This window comes from Nilaparvata lugens, chromosome 7 (assembly GCF_014356525.2).
Source record: "Nilaparvata lugens isolate BPH chromosome 7, ASM1435652v1, whole genome shotgun sequence".
Classification (NCBI taxonomy): domain Eukaryota; kingdom Metazoa; phylum Arthropoda; class Insecta; order Hemiptera; family Delphacidae; genus Nilaparvata; species Nilaparvata lugens.
Genome location: NC_052510.1, coordinates 42,199,745 through 42,213,295, shown reverse-complemented (window position 1 = coordinate 42,213,295; position 13,551 = coordinate 42,199,745). Strand labels below are relative to the sequence as shown.

At 32.8% G+C, this 13,551-nt stretch overlaps 1 long non-coding RNA gene across 1 annotated transcript; it reads right to left on the bottom strand.

The window, feature by feature from the left end:
- Positions 1 to 2,149: 2,149 nt before the first annotated feature.
- Positions 2,150 to 7,530, bottom strand: LOC120352419. Its single transcript, XR_005571832.1, has 3 exons — positions 7,297 to 7,530; positions 5,463 to 5,565; positions 2,150 to 2,675 (listed from the first exon to the last, which is right to left on the bottom strand). It is a non-coding gene; the product is annotated as an uncharacterized LOC120352419 (long non-coding RNA).
- Between the last annotated feature and the right edge of the window lie 6,021 nt (positions 7,531 to 13,551).

Genomic DNA, 13,551 nt, shown 5'->3' with positions numbered 1-13,551 from the left:
AATGGTGGAATAAATGGTGAAAAATCACTAAAAAGCCATGTTTTTCACGGTTTTCTGGAAAACGACTCCAACTATTCTTCCCAAATCCATACCCTGGATAGCTATTTATAAGCCTTATCAACTGACAGAAGTCTCATTTCTGCAAAAATTGCAGGAGCAGTGCAACATTGTCAAGAAAAATAGATTTTGTTGAATTTCCATCACAATTTTCTCAAAAGTGGCACGACTGAGTTATTTGAAATATTTATCCTGGATAGTCATTTATATCAATTGATTAGTTTATAGTTTGATTAGTAAAAGTTCTATCAACTGACATAAGTCACCTTTCTGGGAGACTAGCAATAAGAGGTCCTGGAAAAAAAGAATTATTAACTTAAAAATTTCAACAATGTTCAAACTTTCAACAATTAGTTATGAGCTTTCTTGAAACATGAGCAATTAAATAGTTATTTGTGCAACTAGTGCGCAAAGTGACAGTTTGCTACACCGAAAGAAACGTTTAGGCACGAGCCGTAGGCGAGGGCGGAATGGTTTCTTGAGTGCAGCAGAGGAACTTTGCATACATATTTCACATCAAATTTTTCCTACAGTTACCATTGAATATGAGAAGTGGTTGATTATGGGTAAAATGATGGCTAAAATTCATCAAATGTTTGTCTGTATAATTTTGTTATTGATAACAGCTTTAATTTATTTTAAACTAGATAATCCAATTGAAAATTAAATTAATCCAATTAATTTGAAAATTTGAATAATTTTGAGTAAATCTTAATTTCTAAATTATTTTTCAACCAACCAATGTATGAATGGAAAAATATTATTTGAAATAAGGAATAATTAATAATATTCAAAATGTATAATTTAATGAAATTCTCATTTTAATTTATTTGAAAATCAGAAAAAAATATAAATAGAACAAATTCGCATCCAAAATATATGCCAACAATGTCAACAGCTGAATGGGATGGCTGCAAGATAATATGCAAAGTATTGAGAGTACGCAAAGTAATATTTTGCGCACTAGAGCAGAAAAGTGATTCTTTGCGTTCAGTAATCAGTGGAGGAATGATCACTTTTCAAGGTAACTGAAGGAAGAATGAATAACTAAATTGTTCAGGAGAAATGAAACAAAACTGCCTCCTGCTAAGCGCGAAGGGCGGAAGCTGCTACCTACCCCATGGGGGTGCAGAGGGCGAAGCGCGAGTCAATAATAGTGTATTCCAAATTGAGGTTTAGAGCAGTTTTGGGCGAATGCCTGTTGCTTTAACCCAAATTGTATTTGTGTATGATTAAATGAATTGAATAAATAATGAATCAAATAAAAAAAATATTATTCAATTTAGAAAATTTATTGCACATAAGAATTGAGATAAAAATTATAAGAGTTGAAATAAGCAATTTGGAGATCAGAAAAAATCAACGAATAACAAAGTAAAATACATTGTAATAATAGTATCAAATAAAATGTAAATAAAATACTCCTATTCATTAAAATTATTACAAATACAACAAAGGAGTTTCTATGCAAAGCGAGGGTAGAATACATACTAGTGGGAAATAATTATTTGATCATGGCAAGAGTAGAGAGTTTATCCTCATCTTGTCTTTGTACTATATATACGAGCAGAGATTTCAGAAAGCAGAATGATAATATAGAAAGACGTGACCTGGAGTGCGATCTGAGATCATCGATCATCGTGTGAATGACACCATTGGACTCCCCACACAGCACGGTTATGTATCTGATAGGTATCAGTTACATATCCTTGAAACCTACAATACCTATCAGAAACATACGGATGCATATCTGATATCAGTTATGTATCAGATAGGTAGAAATGTCCGCTTTTGTGATATGTACCGAACAAGTATCAATGATACGTAACTGATACCTTTCATTGATACATGTCGGTTATGTAGCAGTGATACGTAACTGATATGTTTCATTGATAAGTATCGGTTACAGATCAGTGATACATAACTAATATTTTTCATTGATGAGTATCAGTTACATATCAGTGAAACATAACTGATATGTATCACTGATTTTCGCTTGGTACTTATAACAAAAGTGGACATTTCTACCTATCTGATACATAACTGATATAGATCAGGTATGTACCAGATATGTTTCAGATGTGTGAACAATGCACATATTATACACCTATAAGATATGTATCACCTTGTACATATATTTTTTTATTACATTTTTGTAGTTTTATACTTTACAGGTATCAGAATGCAATTTGAAAATGTTAATATTACAATATATAAGGGCTAGAGGATGGAAGTATAGTAATTAATCAATAGAATATGAGCATGGATGAATTCAAATTAGTTCAATTATATAATTTGAAAAGAGTAGCAAATATGAAATGTAATGTATAAAAGATTTAATATATGACAAATATAAAAAGTTTCACAAACTAAATTCTATAATTATATAGACATACATGAAATAATATTCTGTTGGACCAAGTTGAATAAAAATTATAATAAAATGACAAACTAATCTTTTTGATACAGTGGTACTTACAATTCCATACTTTCAATTATAATAAAATAATATTTTTGGTACAGTATTTACAATTTTATACTTCATGTTAAGCTTCTTCTCCTATACATCTCCTTCTTCTCTCTCCTCACTTTCATCAGTATGTGATGATTTACAGAGCCTAGAAAAAAAGGAAATCATTACAGCAAAATATAAATTCAATAAGAGCTGATTTTCAAGCAAGTTTTTTGTCTGTTTCTGTATGCAAACGTTCTAAATAATAGTAATATTGGGAAAAAGAAACCTCCAATGAGATGTGAAGATTATAGATAGGGTTAGTGAGAATTATGAAAACAGCTCAATATTTCCTTCACAAGGATAGTTTGACAGTGAGTTTCATTGGGGATCTTCATGGAATTAAAAAAGATACTTTAAATTTTTAAATTAGATTTTTGGATCAAGTTTTTTGATTGAAATATGATCCCAATGAGATCTACTGTCAAATTATCCTTGCTAATAGTATATCAAGCTATTTCCATAATTTTCACCACCCCTTGCTATGTATGATTCTATTGTTAGTGACTGACTTTTTCATGTTGATTTAGTTCTTTCATGTTGCTTTATGTTATTATCAAATGAACCGAGCAATGATTAAAAGGAGTAGCATGTATATAAGATGGCCCATTCAACAAAAATGTCAAGCTAGGCCATTCAACAAATCTTCACTCAGTTTATTCATAATATATGCTGATCACTGCCCCGCCAATAAACCATCCATCAGAAATGTAAATAATTTGATTAAGCTAGTCAAAAAAATGTCCAAGGGTATTTTGAACAAAACTGAATCACCGAGAGTCTTCAATTACACATGAAAATTATCATTATATCAATGAAACATCAAGCTTCTACGGCTGTGCAACAGGCTGAATAAACAATTCAATGGTGATAACTTTTTAGTTTTTCGATTAGTATAATAGAAAGCTATCAAAATGAAATAATAGGTAGTTTTCTCAGGATAATATTTATTATCTGATTATCACTTTTTACTTTCCTTGCCCTACTACCATAGGTAAGGAAAGTATTGCTTCCCGAAAAAAATTAAGGTACCCCAATTTCTAAATTTCTATATGTTTCAAGGTCCCCTGAGACCAAAAAAGTGTTTTTTTGATATTGGTATGTGTGTGTGTGTCTGTGTATGTATGAGTGTATGTGCGTCTGTGTACACGATATCTCATCTCCCAATTAACGGAATGACTTGAAATTTGGAACATGAGGTCCTTACAATATAAGGATCCGACACGAACAATTTCGATCAAATGCAATTCAAGATGGCGGCTAAAAATGGTGAAAATGTTGTCAAAAACAGGGTTTTTCGCGATTTTCTCGAAAACAGCTTCAACGATTTGGATTGAATTTATACCTAAAATAGTCATTGATAAGCTCTATCAACTGCCACAAGTCTCATTTCTGTAAAAATTTCAGGAGCTCCGCCTCATCTATGCAAAGTTTGATTTTAGATTCCCAATTATCAGGCTTCAGATACAATTTGAACAAATAACTTCAAGTGGAAAAGATTGAACATGAAAATCTCTACAATTAATGTACAGAAACATTTTCACCTAAAATTGAAAATAGGCTCGAAATTTGAGAAAATGTGATTATCCAATGGCAAACTGTTGGCAACTGTTGATTCTATTGAATGATTCACTATGAAGAGATAGCATGTCTCTCGAGAGAAGAGACCTCGTATGTCTCCAGTGTTATTGTCCTGTCACCAGCTGGCTCAGATCTTTGTTTATAAGTAGACTTGAGATGCGCGACAACACTAGCGTCAGGTGATCAATTTTCATAACGGTAAGGGAAGTTGTGTGAGTGCGCCACACCAGATTTTTGAGATATAAGCGCCTAAAGTTTCAATTTTTCGGACAGATTTTTTCAAATTCGGTAAGAGATACATTTTTTGAGAGAGTTCTTCCATTTATAAAAGTAATTTTCGGTTATCATTATATCAATAAAACATCAAGCTTTTACGGCTGTGCAACAGGCTGAAAAGAACAATAAATTTAATGGTGATAACTTTTTTAGTTTTTCGATTAGCATAATAGAAAGCTATCAAAATGACATAGGTAGTTTTCTCAGGATATTTGTTTTTTGATTATCACTTTTTGAGATATGAGCGCCTAAAGTTTCAATTTTTGGGACAGATTATTTCAAATTCGGTAAGAGATACATTTTTTGAGAGAGTTCTTCAATTTATAAAAGTAACTTTCAGATGAGCTATTTTCGGGCATTTTTTGTGAATGCATTAACTTTCTCGAAAACGTTTATTGTCAGGAAATTTTCACTTTATTCAATCAACCATTTTTTCAATACCATGAAAAATGTATCCTCATTATTTCATGAATTCATTTTTTACCGAATTTGAAATGATCCGTCCCAAAAATTTTAACTTTAGCTCATAACTGATAAATTACTAATAGTAGAAAACTTTTTTATTCAATAATTTGATTGTAAGGTAAGAGATGTAGAATTTCTCTCTCCATAATTGAAAGAAGAAGAAGTTGATGTTGTCTGTTGTCAATACCACAATATTAGTTTAAAATTAATTTACATTGAATTTTCATGGTAACAGGAAATATTTGGAGGTGAAGTGGTTGGAGGAATGTGCGGTGAAGATATGGTAGGTGTTACCATGAACCCTGGTTCTGTGATGTGGAATAATTTCTAACAAATATAGTGGTATTGACATCAACGTCTTTTTCTTTCAGCATTTTTATTTTGATAGCTTGTAAAGTAGGAATTTTTTCAGCTTGTTGCACTGCCTGCCCACTAAGAAACACACCATTAGGACTGAAGAATGCATCACTAGGACTAAAAAATGCACCATTAGGACTAAACAAAAATGGTAACTAGGAAATTAAAAGTGACTAATTGGCTATTGCTGGTTGAAATTAATTTGTCAACTCACTTGCTACTCCTGCTGATCCTCAATTCTGCTTCCACAATCCATGGTGCAATGATAGGGTTCATTTCTTTCTTGATAGCTGTGCTATTATGCGCCCTTTTAGTGGCTGGAACATAAAATATCACAAAGGATTGATTCAATAATGTTGAAAATTTAAAGAATGTATGAGAAAATTTTTCATTAGATACAGTAGCTCTATCCTTTTTCAACTTTACACCAAGATATCTGATTGTTTGTGATCTGAATAGAAATATAATGAACTACAAAAAAATGTTATTTATTATGAAAATATTTCAATTGAATCAAGACAGAATATACTTTCTTGATGAATAAAACATATTTGCAATTAAATTGATGAATTTCAAGAAGAATCACCAATGATATTAGATCTACTTGAATAACTTACAAAGTTTGAAACTGAAGTATGAAATACATAACATAATAGTTAAATAGTAGGTAGTAGGTATAATAAGTTATTATATAATATATAAGGAGGGTCTCTGCAATGTTAAGAAAACCTGAGCGCAGAGGCCGAGTGTTGAAATGTTTCATAAATTAATAGGAAATATAGAATATTTTTAGATCAAAGATAACTGAAAGATGTTCACAGTATAACAATGTGAAGCTGGGGTTACACCGAAGTTATTAACAAAATGTTAATAACCGTAGGCGGGATGCACACCGGAGAAACGCATTTCGTGAAGCCCTCTTTCATGAAACTTGTTTCATGCAATTCATTTCACTCGCGCATGCATACAAAAGAAACGTTCCCTGCTTAATCTTATCAGTCGATTGCGAGCAACTTTCGTTTCACGTATCCTGAAACTTTTCTCACCAAACGCGTTTCTCCGGTGTGCATCCCGCCTTATCCTTATGGTATATAGATTCTATTACTTTGAACGGGGTTTGACAAACACATAATGTTCACCATGTGTATAATGAGCTATGTTCAATCTAATAGAATCTATGAAGATTGGGTTATTAACATTTTGTTAATAACGTTGGTTTAAACGCAGCTTCAAACTTTAATATTCATTATAATAATATGTTAGTAAGTAACTTGGATCACATTTATCTACCAAATCATTGGTTTGGATGCTGACCTACTTCTAATCAAAAACCATAAAGTTTTTTATATTCTCTTAAAAAGAGGAATCTTAAAAATAGTTGAATAGTTTTTAAAGAATGGTTGAGTCTTGAAAATGAAGATTTTGGAATAATACTTACATATCAATAAAAAAAATCAATTCCAATATCAATTTACAATAAAAAAATTAAAAATCCTAGAAATAAATAATGAATAAAAAATATGAAGATTCTTGAGAACGAAGCAGATCATCATAGATAATTAATTAATAGTAATTATGGTAACAATCTCATTTAAAAAAAACAATATTAATCCTTGGTCAGAATCTAGTAAATAGCCCATTAGGCCTTTATTTCAGTCAAAGAAATGATTCCAATTTCTAAACACATCATGTTAAAGAGTTTCATACCTTGGCTATGTTAGGGTACCTACCAATAGCATTATTATAAGCCTACTTGAAGGTTATGTGAGCATATAGGCCTAGCCTTTTGAATAATTATTATCAAATTAATTATCAATAATTCCAGTACACACATGTAGAACTGCCTACATATTGATTTCAAAACCCTACTTTTTTGCACAAATTTCGAAAGATGAAAGGAGAGATAAAAAACAAGCCAACTGTCCAGGAGAAAGACCAGATAAACTGTACAATTATCAAGTAAAAATGTATCTGATGGTTCATGGGAAAGTAATCCAGAATACCATATTTCTAATAAAAAAAAGAAAAATCTATTGTTAGATACTTACTAATATTTTGAAGATTTCAATTCCCAAACTTCAGTAAACAAAACGAAAATTGCGAATTCCAAACAGTAAACAAACTATTCAGTGATGCTGAACTGCAATGGTCACTAAAACTGGGCCAAAGCACACGTGCAGAATTGATGCATTATGGGTGAGTTTCAAAGAAAGGTATCTGATAGATAACTCAGAGATAACATCTGATATATAGGAAAAATGCTCACCAAAACTGTGCTACAGCGCATATGCAGAAAAGATGCACTGTGGGTAAGTTTCAAAGAGAGGTATCTGATAGGTAACTGAAAGATAGCATTTGTTATGTTGAAAAACGGCCATCAATGATATCTGACTGATGTGTATCAGAGACATATCATGCGATATGTATATTTTCCATATCATTGTTACATAACTGATATATGAGGGGTGTCTCGGCAAAGTCAGCAATCTCCACTAAAGTATTTTGCTGGGGAATCACAAAAAACTGTACCTGGCACATATACCATTACTTACATGAAATTTTCATGGGATAATTAAGATGATATCATAAGATCATTAAATATACATGCTCAAGGTCCTAGATTGATCACAAAATCTGTAATAAGCAAAAATATGTTGGAGATTGCTGAGTTTGACATGTATTTATGGAGTTTGCTGTCTTTGGAACAAATATGTTAGTTTCACATAAAAAATGAAATGACAGAAAAGCCTTTCTGAGTCTATAATTAACACAATATAAATTATTTATTAATTATTGGGTTGAAATTTTTCAACCCATGTCGACGATCCACAAATAATTGAAAACAATATTCACCCAAAATTTTTTAACTTTATCTTTAAATAGTTTTTTACGACGTTCATGTTACAACTGCAATTACTGTACTTATTGGAGTCTTTGGAGATCACAGTAGAGCTACATAAACTAAAAAAATGGTAATGTGACTGAATACCGTACTCAACTGCCATTGGTCGCTGTGGAGATTGCTGTTTCTGCAGCAAACGGTACAGTGGATATTGCTGACTTTGAAATGAATAAGAGTTTTTCAACTTGGTTTTCTACAGGAAATTGCTGTCTTCGACAAGAATACTGATTTTATCATTGGAAAGAGCGCCATTAATAGTACAATATAGCATCAAAAAATCATAAAGTGAAAAAATTGGAGATTGCTGACTGCCGCGACGCCCCTCATATATCTGAAATTTTATGTGCTGTGTGGGTCAATATACTTTGGCAAAAAACATGAACAATGTTCAGTGATCATGTTCCAAGACTCCTGACTCTTATCATGTGAAACCAGCCTAAGAGAATAATTCTCTAAAGAGCTGTTGCAGGAAAAAGAGTGAGCCAGCAATGCTCGATATGAGAGCTGACTAGCCAGATACCTCATTTATGTTCAGAGCTGTAATAATATGAAGAGTACCATATACAGCATTGCTGGATTTAAGAGCATATTTAAAGGATTCAAGTGGATTGAAAGGAGTAGTTACTCGTAGCACGGTATTATCTGAACTAGAATATTGTTTTAAAATGCATAATTTTGTTACGAGCAATATTTGAAATCGATTGGATTTTTAAATGTACCGCCATAAAGACCCATAAAATGGTCGCTCCATAAGGAACCAGTGAACTCTAAACTAACTCTTAGTTTAGAGTTCACTGTAAGGAACACGAGTGTCTAGACCTTTATTTATAGACCTTGGCTCTCTTATGTACAGCTAGCGCTTTCTAGCAGTGTGGAGTATAACTACATCGAGATTCACGGGAGACTAAACAGCGAGAGATTACCAACCGTATAGTGAGGTCCCTCCGTGAAGCTGGCCCCTCCATAATATCGATCCCAAATTTTGGAACATATGCTAATATTTAGGGCTTGATTTGTGCTTTCAGAAAATAGAAGTTTTCAAAATTAAGGCTCAACGGTAAATGGAGTTTACATGCATTTATATATTGGCGGGTCAGAATCATGTTTAGCCCGCGACTATCACCGATTTTGAAGATGAAGGTGCCATTCCATAGAGCTGATTTCGGGCTTTTATTCCATACCACTTCCATAATTTAGACTCGGAAATTACGTGCAGGGTGAGGATGGGAGGTTTCTGAAAAAGTAATCATGTTTTCCCCCCATGGAGGAAAAATTAGAGAGAAATGTGATGGAAATTGATAGAACAAGTCTTCAATTATTTTTGTAATAATCAATTTGGTTTTAGAGAGGGCTTGAGTAGGCTACTGAAAATGGTCTGGTTACATCTCTCAAGGATATTTAGGTTTAACAGTATTAATTGTGAAGCACTTCTTGGGGAATTACTATTGCCGCCAAGGTTAAGTCGACACACATATAACGAATAATCTTGTACTGAGTCCCCAGTATTGAGGTTAGGAATTTGAAAATGCGTACGTGGACGCTAAGTGGACACCAGACTGACTGAGTCACTACAAGATTCGATACAATCGTCTGAATCGCGGGAGGCATAAACACTCGCTCACCCTTGATTCTTCTTATGACTGATTGTATAATGATATAAATTTCAGATGTAGTGTAGCGGTCGCTAAACACTGAGTACGGAGATCTTAAAACTATTACCTGTGATGAAACATCATATAAAATCATACAGGTCGAGCAAAAATCCTGATGTAGATAATACATGGGACTGCGTCTCTAATAAGTTCCGAAGGATTAAGATAAGGTACTAAGGACCAGAGATCGTTTGGAATATACTTCGAGAACAGAGTCTTGTCGGGCTTTATGCTCTATATTATCTCCAGCTGCATCTGCCATACAGTCGAAGAATTCGCTCCCAAGCCGAGGTTGGTCACAGATAAAAGCTGATATATGAGCAGGTAAGGACAGAGAATAGGTAATTTCGATCTGACCCCACACACTACATCCACTTAGATCTGTTCCAATATCCAGGTTGAATCAATTATTTCAACGATCGTACTTGATCGGTTCTTGATAATATAGAATGTGTCAGACACAATAATTGACAGGCTTAAGAAATAATCGAACTCAGAAGACGAATTGACAAAGTGGAAATATAATATAATAAAATATATAATTCGACAGTGCAGATTTGAAGCTTAGATTACAGATTGAAAATAGTTCAACATCGACAAAATAACTAGAAATTTGCTTGTGCTTGCATGATACCATGCATGATCCAACAGACTTTCTAATTGATAAATTTAACAATTTTTTGAAAATAATGAAAACAAATTATAAAAGGTTTTTAAAATCACTCAAAGTCGTGGTTCTGGCAGCAGAGGATAATTGATCAACAAGTTCTTAAAAATTCTATACCAGATAGAATCTAGGATCTTGTCTTGATAAAATCTAGGATAAGCGCTTGTCGGCGTGGCCATTACTTTAACGAAGAAAATTTTATATTTTCCTGCACTATATTTTTTTTTGAAGCGAAGATTGGGGCCTCAAACATAAAAATTCACGTGAATCATCTTGGTGGTCGTGGTTCCTTTAGATCAAATTTTGTATGATTGGTGGCTGGTCCAGGCTTCAATCTAACATGTGTGGAATTTTAATTAAATATTTCCTTCACCAAAGAAATATCAGGGATTAATCATCAGGGAATAATTGAATTTGAATTTCTAGAACAATCAATTGATGAATAATTTTATAAAATAATAGATAAATTAGTCTAAGATATTGGCTCACAGATAAAAAATACAAAAATCGAATAAAATTTCACTAATAGGTCATTGGAAATTTTTTAACAAGGTCTTAACGGTGAGGATTTTAAAAGGGAAGTATGCCACCTTTTTCTAAGCTTTTGGCTAGAACCTTTTTCTTGGAATCTCTGTGTAATTAATTTGCATGGAAATTTGCCATTGGTAGAATGATAATGACGTAGGCATGATGTCAGTGGCAAGCAGTAAAATATAATTCCTTTGATTACAATAATAACTTAATTTGTATAACTTTGTAAATTGCTTAATTCTCTATATACAGTTCCCCTATCAAGTGTACATGCACCAGCATATATTATAAGGCAAGTTTGCTGGCTGATAACAGATTAATATATGATGCTTTCAAACGATCACCCCTTTTGGTGCCAGTTCTATGACATATGATTGGCTTAGACTTGCCAAAGAGATTCATTCACCATGTGACTCAGTTGAAACAATAATAATTTATAATTTAATATCTCTATAAAATTCTTACTATATTCAAAACTGTTATAATTAATTTTTGCTGCTCTTATCAATGATACAATATTCATGCTATGACCTTGTTTGTTACAACATTCGACATTATAATGTAATTCCATGAGTAATTAATAATTTTAACAAGAATACATTTTATTTTTTCATTAAAATTCTTTATCCTCTCTCAATAGTTCTTAATTTTAGAAATAATATTATGGCTTGCATTAAGACCTGGCATGACATTGATAATATTGAGTCAGTCAGCTGTGTCTGAGCTGTTACAAAACATCTGATCCATTGTAAACAAAAGTGTAACCTCCAAAAAGTTCAATGAGCAATTCATAAATGGTTTGTACTTAATTGGCAGAATAATTATAATTTTATTAAATAATTTTTGAAAAAATGTGTAGTACAAAATGGTACTCTTATCTTATACTCAGCTGTTGATAAGGGAGCCTTATCGCTCAGGTGCTAACTGTTTGTTTGGCAAACCTTCCATTTTATAAGGGTAATTATAGTTTTTATAGTTAATTCTCTCCTTTCATGAGATTTACTCAAAAAATTCATCACATAATGAAGGTGAAGAATGATCAGCCTCGTATGTAGGCCACTCAATATTATTAAATAAGTTGTATGCAGCAGGAGTATGATAGGATTACCTTATAAATGGTTTTGAAGCTATCTCACAAACATAAGAAGGGTAGGAATTTGTTGAAGTTATATAGTGTGAAGACATAGACCTTTGCCCCACTGGCTGGGTGACATTGTGTGTAAAGACATGCTTCCTGGGGGGTTATCTCTTATGATAGAGTCCCACGTTGTGAAGCCATTGTGTAAAGTGATAAATTGTAAATCCTTTATAGATGAAACAGTGTTCTTGATGTTTATAAGAGCGGTTGCTAAAATCCCTATTTTGCGAATAAATTCGCAAATAGTTAAGGCCGTCTGGCTCGCAAAATTGCTGGGTTCAAACCGCAGCTCTAGCTCAGTGGTAGATACATGAATTTCCCAAATATAATTAATCACCACAAGGTTCAATGACTGGTGATTAATAATTCTTACCGCTGCTTCTGTGAAGTTCTTGAAGAATACCAATAAGGAAATCAAAAAGATAGTTGATGACTGATTATCAGTAACAATGTATCCAATTGAGGATAATAAAGACCAACTATGGTTTTTTCTAGTTGATTCTTAAAACGCTCGCCATGAATACAGGTATCCACCAATTTATCCTTCTGAAATTCCTTAGAACTTACAACGCCAATTCTTGAAGCTCTCTGGATCCTTATATAAAATAACTGGAACCTTATTAATACAATTATCAATGTGTTTTTTCTGGCGGACTAGTATGACTATCATCAAAGGATGATAAGTAGTGAATGCTCTTAATAAGATCAATATTAATTGATTCACCAATTTTATATGCTGCAGAATATTTTTCTTGGTACTGAGACAGCCCAAACTGTATATCACGAGATGAATTAGGATAAAATAAACTTCTATGATTTTTGTATGCTGACATAAAACACAAAATATATTCCCATAAAACAATATATATATATAAAATATTCTTATATCTATAATTTTCTTAAAATAAATTATTTAACGGTTTAACAATTATCACAAGGTTTAATAGCATTCACATTTGTGAGCTTTAAAAATGATAAATTTGTATTTAATACTGATACATGGACTTCAAGTCAATTCAGAATTCTACAATTTAAAACCTGTACGGTCTGTAGATTTGATAGGACATGCTTTGATCGATTAGCAAATAATAATTATTAAAATTAATATTAAAAAAATCTCAGGGTTTTTAATGAGTCCGTGCCATGCATGGAAGTAAGCTTCCTACATAAATTGTCACAAAGTAAAATTGTGACGGAAAATATTGTTAAATAATTAATAATATTGAAGAAAGACGCTCGGCTATCAGCAACGCTAGCCGACCGCGGAGATAAGGAAGGTACCGATGGCGCACCATCTTCCGCGCATCAAGACGATTACCACCACCTCTGGCGGCGGAACAACTTCATCCCCTCCACTTTGGGGGAGTATTTAAACGCCGGACGAGCCCCAGTCCACAGCATTCCGCTCACAAC